Genomic DNA, 8,468 nt, shown 5'->3' with positions numbered 1-8,468 from the left:
GTCCCAGAGACCACAACGATGGTCTTACCAGGTGGCACCAAACTCATTATGGCATGTGGATGGAAACCACAAGTTGATAAGGTAAACAATGCAAAATAGTAATGTTGGACCTTTCTTTTTAGCTTGCATTGAAGAACATTAAGGTAGCAGCTTTGTTTGCTGGCCTTATGTCCACATCTATGCCCTCTTTAATAGTTTTTTTTTTTTTTTTTTTTTGTCTTTTTCAGGTGGAGGATAGTCATTCATGGGGCAATAGATGGATACAGTCGCCTTGTGGTCTTTCTGCCTCTGACAATAATCGCAGTAGCTCAGTGTTGGAAAGTTTTGTCAGAGCTTCAGTGCGCTATGATGTACCTTCCAGGGTCCGAACAGACAGGGGAGGTGAGAATAGCACAATTTGGGTCATGATGAACATTTTCAGATGCTTTGATCTGGGCAGTGCTCTTAGGGGCAGGAGTACACACAATCAGAGAATTGAAAGACTTTGGGGTGATCTCTGGCGTGGAATGACAAATGTCTATTATGATTTGTTCCAACATCTGGAGAGTGAGGGAATCATTGATGTTGACAATGAAATGCATCTGTGGGCTCTTCATTACATCTATCTGCCAAGAATAAACAGAGATCTGACTGCATTTGTTACCCAGTGGAGCAAACATGGCTTGAGGACGGAGAGGCACCTGAGCTCATTGCAGAGAGGATGCCTCCAGCAGCAGAGCCGACCACCAACTGCCATGCGAGACATCTTTGGAGTCAGTACTGCTGCTGTTACTGCTGCAAGTGCTGATGCCGATGCAAGTGCTGCTGATAGAGTTTCAGGATTGATACTTGAGTGACCAGAAAGAATTACTGTTCCTACCATTGATTACACTTTGGACGATACTGTAAGACAACAGGTCCAGACACAGTTTAACCCTCTCAGTGCTCCTAGGGGTAGTCGTGGTTTGGAAATGCATAGTGATCTTTTATCCTTCTTGGAGAATGTAAGTCATGAACACCAGCAATCTTTCTGAAATGTTAGTTTATGTGTGAACAGAAATTTTGCAAACATTTTTTCAGTACTATAAATGTTGTTTATATGTTACTCCATTTTTATTACAAACGAGTGGCGAATTATGACCCCCCTTTGGCTTGCCATACACTCAGGTGATCCCTGTGCGCGTGCATTATTTTCAACCGCGCTGCTTTTGGAACTGAAAAAACGTGACAGTCTGATGTTTATTGTAAAGTTACTTGCTAACCGCGAGTAAGCTAACCACTAATTAGCCACAATGCTAAGCGGACTTTGGAAGATAAATTAGTATTGCTAAGGATACACATTTAAACCCACCTGGTTTGTACTGTTTCTAGATGAGTGTATGTGTTCTCTGGACTGTATTGCAGTCCAGAGAACTGTATTGCAGTCCATAGAACTGGATGAGATTTGTGTACAGGTTTGACTAATAATACATTTTTTTTTTTGTTTGATGTATGAATGTGTTACCCACTAAGCTTGTGTTGTCACAAAACCAAGATTGTAATATAATAAGTCAGACGGAGAACGGACAGTGTGTGCAGGAGAACATTTTTATTACCAAACTCCTCAAAGCATTCATTAATGATAAACTATACTTAAAGAGCAACTGGCAGGTTAAGAGCATGATTAATGGTTTGGATTATGCATATTTTATAGTTAATATCTATTTAGTTTTTGTTGAAGTCCGTGAATAAGAAAATAAAGAAATCGGTTATGGACTATTAAAAACTGCTCAAATGACTGTAAAAATCTGTTTTGCCGGAAGTGACGTCACGTAAGGGACTCTGTTATGTACATTATTGCTAACACAACAGTTATGGCTAACACAACGGAACGGAATGGGCGTGAGATTATGGAGGAAGAAGAAGATAATTTTATTTTTAGAAGTGAAGGACCGGATCCATACAGTTTTGAACCTGAAGCTACAAACAGAGTCACTGACAACCAGCAAAGGAGATCGTTGACGGGAAACAGGCAGCAGATTCAGTCATGGGCAGCTGAAAACATCTGGAGGATTAATCAAACAGCATGGTAAGTGATACAAATGTTTCGTAAATTTTCTTCCACATTAGCCTTCTGAATTGGGCAAGTAATACCTGGTTATGCTGCAGACCAGTGAAAAAATACAGTGTTTGCAATAGCAAATAGATTTTAAAGCCTTTTACTTACTGCAGCCGATAGGAAGACATCCCTGTCCTGCCCCGCCCTGACAGGTTTGTTTTAAAAATCACGTTTCGCCACAAAAAAAAACAACTTCAAGCTGCTACTATGTCACTAGCGATTCGTGACAAAACATTGGTTAAATAAAATAGTTCTGTGGCAGATAATGCCTATAAAAGCTGTGCAATGGCTACCCCGTTCACACAGTTGTAGACAGAAAAGCGCTGTTCTAATCAAATCATCTGATGATACGTAGGCTAGTGCCCAAAGTAGCCTCGCTAAGGCTCCATCATCTAATCCACGTCGGGTAGCCTAATTAACAGCGCAAAACAGTCATTTTAGACTATAAAAAACTTTCTGAATTGTGTTGATTGATCAAGGAATACCAGAGTTATAATCTTTTTTCTGAAGTTGGTCAGACTGGATGTGCGTGTAGTGCGCAAAAAAAGCCCACGCTGTTCTAAACTCATAAATACCTCATAGAATGTACGTGCTGTAATGTCTTAGTTTTACCAGCACTCTCTAAACTTAGAAGCAGACTATTTCAATGCGGTATTTAAATACGCTTAAAAAAAAAAAAAAAAAAAAAAAACTGGAAGAAAATTTGTTGCGCCAGGATGCTGGTTCCATGACCAAGGATGGATCTGCGCACTGGCTGAGCAGATCCATCGCTTGTTTTCTTTTTGTTTTGTTTTTTCGCTAAACTTACCTTTTTTTCTAATCCAACACTTGGTCTCAGCTTTTTCAGGATGTGTATAATTTTGCACTTTTTTCCCAATGATAAATAAAGCCTGATTCTGAGGTTTAAAGATATTGTTAAAACAGAAAAACTATTTTTAAAACTGGATTGTAAACCCTTCTGAATAATGGTCATTCCACATATGATGCCATGTGCACTGCAGTCTTAACACTTTATCCCCCAAACAACAGAGCCCACAACTCTCACCCACAATTGGTAATCCCTCTTCCCCCTATATTCAGCAAGGCCAGTGACAACAGAAAAAAGGGCATCTCAGCTTTATGTATTACATGAAATGTTTCAGCATGTTATAAGCAGCTATGACTACGGATGAAATATAAACATTTAATTTTTAAAGCCTGTATGTAAAAGTAAAAAAAATAAAAATCTTTACATGGTTGAACATATATTTACAACACTGTATCTACATTTAACAACAGAAATTCTTTAACAGCATGTTATCTAATTACAGGTGTTTATGTGGACACTGTCAGCCCATGAGCAGTGCGGAGGAGAGCATATGCTGCAGGGAGATTCCTGCAATTTGGAGCCTCGTCGAAGACCTCCATCCACAACCCGAAGGCATTACTTGTGTGGGACAGCATCCTGGGTTCTCTGCATGCTGTTTGAACCCCTGGGTGCTTCAGGTGGCCTACAGCGCTTTCAAGCAGGAACATGGTCCACTTGATCTGACCCAAAATGAACAGTTCAGGTATACTGCCTACAGGCAGATGGTACGCTGGGCACATGGAGTGCTTGGACGACATGTGAGGAAACCTCTTCCAGCATGTGTTGTCTCAGCAATCCGGTTAGCTTTCCCTGATGAACATGGTGTCTACCAAGGTTTCAGATGGCCTGACCTGTAACACATACAAGACATGTCTTCCTATTCTGTAAATTGTAATAATAAATAAAATATTTTGCTTCCATCTCAATGTCATCTTTCTGTTATGATCATCTTCCTGGATTTATTTAATAAGTTCTAATTATTAGAAGCAAAACATCTTATTTAAACTTGTTGCTAGAAGTAAATAAAGCTCAATTAATTTACACAGTCATACAGGAATTACAAAGAAAGAATAGAGATAGAAAATACACTCTGAAATACACAGGCACATATTAGATGGTCCAGAATCTTATGGATTATATAATTCTGCGGGAAAATAGATGGCCATTATTTGAAGAAAATGTGCGCGATGCCTTCAATTATTTACCATATGATGGCTCCTTCTTTACTGGACGCACAGTGAATCCACCTTTGCAAACGGGATTAAATATGTTGAAACTGTCCTCAATAATAAGTAGTAAAAAGGGGACAATTCCGTTTTATAAGAAAAGGTTATAAACAGGTTAAAAAACAGAGAGAAAAATTTACTCTGCTCGTCTCCCGTTTCCGATGGGCGGCCCGCGGCTTCCCCGGTGAAGGCAGACGTGATGGGGCACCTGCTGCTGCTAGCATGCTAGCCGTAGCATGAACAGTGGGAACTGCATCAGACCTTAAACGCACTGACCTCATGGTCTTGTACCCCATCTTAAACGCAGTTAGGTCACTAGGCATATAGTCCGTTTCCACAAAGTGTGCGCTGCAAATGACGGAGTTTTTGGGATGAACGGACTTGAAAGTGAAGTCTTGGCGCCTAGCCTGGACAAACCTGACCCAGGAGCGAAAGGTGGGGCTCTTCTTGTTAGGGAAACTGTGGACACGATGTCCAGAGAGACTTGAATTTGTGCAGGATGCACAAACACAAGTATTCACCATGGTGATGTTCCAGAAATCTTTAGTTTTACTATTAGAAGTCTGGAGTAAAAAACACAGCCGATGCCTACGATAAACTGAGCTGATAGCCGCTGGCGTATGGGCTCGTTTACCTTACATGACGTCACGTATCACGTGACAGGAAAAGTTATGTTTTTTAAAGCACTGGATCGCAGACGAGCTGAATTAAGTGCAATTACAAAAAATGAAATTTTAAGAAGCTTTTATTTATGCCACAGTGTCTCTCGGACTTTTTCAAAACGTCATATTGTGGAAAATTCAACCTGAAAGATGCTCTTTAAGTAAGGCTTTTGAGGGTGTTAATCATTTATACTGTGTTAGCAAAGGGATAAATGTTTACACTTTATAATACGGGTCCAAAAATCATTCAGTAATGATTAACTATGGTTAAGTACTGCTTATGAAGCACTCGCGTTTATTAAGGCTTAGCTCAGCCTACTAATGTTAAGTAACACCTTACTTAAGATCAGGTAAGGGCTACCTGATGACATACACAGCTCAGCATTAGTAAATGATTACTTAGGACATTAATAATGGTTTATTAGTGCCAATCTAGGTAATGTACACCATATAGGGAAGGATTAGTAGATGCATTAGTTAGCTGTTAATACTTATTCACTAAAAATCTATACACCATCCGTTAACAATTACTTGAAAAATTTTCAAGGGCTTAACTGATGTCGTAATTAATGCTGAGTAATGCATACATAATGACAAATAATTACATAATTCAACTTTTGTTAACACATATTGCATTAAGTAAGGTTAAGTTGTAAAGATTAATTATGTGCTTATTAATGCATTAAGTAATATGCAAACTAATGCTAAGTACTACATAATATTAGTTAAAAATACATTATTCAACATTTAATTAATGCTTAATAATGCACTAAATTACGTTAATTAAGGGACCCTTATTGTAAAGTGTTACCGATATGAGTGCTGTCAGTTTATTTTGTCCCATTAATTAATATGGAATAATCTGACGAACTTAATGGAGTCGGCAATTTTCTGCTGCATTCCTTCCTGGCTTTTGATGTAACAACAGTGTTGCTTTCAGCCTGAATTATATTTTTAAATTCTTTGTAATTTTGAAGAATAATAGTCTACTCCTCCATAGTAAAACACACTGCTCTGCAGGTTTTGTCCATGTTTGCGATTGGTCGGAACCTCCAAACACCACCCCTTTTATGTGAACACGCACTAATCTTGATTGGAAAACCCTGGGTTGAGTTACCGAGTTAATAACCAGCTTCGTAGTACAACTTATTCAGATCCTGAATGTCTGGGTAAGTCAACCCAGGTAACGGAGAGAAATCCGGGGTATGTTAATCATGCCCCGTAGTACAGGCCTCTGGTCTTTGAATTATTTGTTGTCTTAACTGTATTTGGTGGTCATAGAAATAGTTTTGCTGAGCTGTTAGCTGGGATTCTGAACTTTCTGTGGATACCACACATGTTTATAGTTGCATTTACACATCTGACGTTACATCTGGAAATACCGGTAGCGGAGGCTGCAGGCGCAGTCAAGCTAAAAATGAAAGTTTAGAGAAATTATAGCCAGAAATCTGGATAATGAAGCACTGAAGGTGCATTGATGGAAGTTATTGTGCATATTGTGAATATTTCTCTCTCCTCACCATCTAGAAGCTGTGAGATTCTCATCCTGCTTTCTGTCTGTTCACCTGATGCTGATATTAATCACATATTGTTCCTTCTGTGTTTAGAAGGAAGCAGCTTCACAGCTTTAAATTCATCCTGCTGACTTTTTAACTTTTAGTTAGTAAACCCTGAACATTTCATCCTTCTTTCTCAAAAATATTTGATTTTATAAATATAAATGAAGAAATATTTAACTGTTGGTGTTTAAAGAGAAAACTGCTGCTAAGCCTGTTTATGTGTTTAGTTTTGGGGTCTGCAGCCTTTCCAATCCAAAGAGCCATTTTTCCCTCAGCCAGCTAAATAAAACTACTTTAGAGACGCAGATGTCACCAGAACTTTTCAAAAAGGAAACTTAATATATATTTTTAATGAAGAGCCACCATAGGATATTTGTTATTTTGATTAACCACATTTTTATTTCCAGTTTTAGGTTTTAAAATAATAATTTTAAAACAATTAAATTTATGCATGATTAGACTAGCAACAAATATTTCATACTTATCCTGGTCTGATTTGTGAATCTCCTCCTTTGAGTCATGTTTCGAGTCCCTCTGAATTAAGAATTCATGTTATTAGCGTCCTGACACTGATTGATTGGGAACTGATTGATTTGACTAGCTTGAAATAATTAATTTATTAAATCAATTAATCTTGTGATCTAATGGTGTCCACACAGCCATTAGATCAGTATTAAGCTATCTGTGTGGTGGTGCTACTCGAAGTATAAACATTAATTTAATTGTTAGGGAAATTCTCCCTAACACAGGCACTGCAAAGCTCAACTTTTCAACACAAGAAGAACGCAGAGCATTATTTCATTTATACAATTTTACTTGCAAGGAGTGTATGCACCATATGAGTATGATAAACACACTAAGTTGTTTCACACATTACAAGGCATTTATAGGGGAGGTTCACAAAGTCCTTCCCCTGTACATAAAACAGTACAGAATTACACAATTTCAGGATTTACAGGCTTCAGTGTTTTCTACTAAGATAAGGTATAGGGAGTCAAGGGCACGGTGATCTTCTTTTCTTCTTATCGTGGTTCGGCCTTGGTTCCCGAGCACACACATTGAGAAAGAATGCAGCTGAATGCATTTTCTACTTCTTAATGATTAAAATGCAAACTGGTACAGAGTGGATACAAAGTAAATACTAAATTAATTTTAATAATAAACTAATAAATGATTAGTTCAAAGTATAATATTGAATAGTTATCAATCATGATCAAGTATAATGAAATATAATGATTTTCCTTACATTAATAATTTTATGAAATTATTAAAATGAATCATTTTTATTAAACAACTTTAATGCTTAATGACGCTAAATTGCTACCCCCTCCAAGCACTTTAAAAAGGGTGCATAAGCACAAACAACAGTCAGGACCCGTCCCCCCACCTGAAGGCGGAGGGAGGCTACCATTTCGTCCACTGGGGTAAACCCAAACGTACAGGCGCCAAGTCGGGGGGCAATGAGCACTCCCACACCTGCTTGGCGCCTCTCACCGGGAGCAACTCCAGAGTGGAAAAGTGTCCAGCCCCTCTCAAGGACAGTGGTTCCAGAGCCCAAGCCGTGCGTCGAGGTGAGTCCAACTATATCTAGCCGGAACCGCTCAACCTCGTGCACCAGCTCAGGCTCCTTCCCTGCCAGAGAGGTGACATTCCACGTCTCTAGAGCTAGGTTCTGCAGCCGAGGATCAGACCGCCAGGGTCCCTGCCTCTGGCAGCCGCCCAGCTCACACTGCACCCGACCCCTATGGCCCCTCCTGCAGGTAGTGAGCTCATGTCACCCTTTCGGGCTGAGCCCGACCAAGCTCCATGGGCAAAGGCCCGGCCACCAAGCGTTCGCCACCGTGCCCTGGCTCCAGAGTGGGACCGGGCCAGGGAAAGCTAGGTCTCCCATATCTGTGCAATCCAATTGTGCAGATAGTCTTTCACCTATTTTCATATGAGTTGTCATACTGACGGGTAAATGTATATGACAGAATTAAAATCTTTCAATGATATGTTTAAGTTATGCTACTGGTGTCATTATGTGATCATCTATAAAAAGAATATGTAAAACCTGTAAATAATACAGGAAATTATTTTAATTTTTAACATTTGTTT

At 39.2% G+C, this 8,468-nt stretch overlaps 1 long non-coding RNA gene across 1 annotated transcript; it reads right to left on the bottom strand.

The window, feature by feature from the left end:
* Positions 1–3,177: 3,177 nt before the first annotated feature.
* Positions 3,178–4,968, bottom strand: LOC121639591. The gene is made up of 2 exons (XR_006010216.1): positions 4,291–4,968; positions 3,178–3,775 (listed from the first exon to the last, which is right to left on the bottom strand). It is a non-coding gene; the product is annotated as an uncharacterized LOC121639591 (long non-coding RNA).
* Positions 4,969–8,468: the final 3,500 nt, after the last annotated feature.

The sequence above is a fragment of the Melanotaenia boesemani genome, chromosome 5 (genome assembly GCF_017639745.1).
Source record: "Melanotaenia boesemani isolate fMelBoe1 chromosome 5, fMelBoe1.pri, whole genome shotgun sequence".
NCBI classification, from domain to species: Eukaryota; Metazoa; Chordata; class Actinopteri; order Atheriniformes; family Melanotaeniidae; genus Melanotaenia; species Melanotaenia boesemani.
This window is presented reverse-complemented; position numbering and strand designations above follow the sequence as displayed.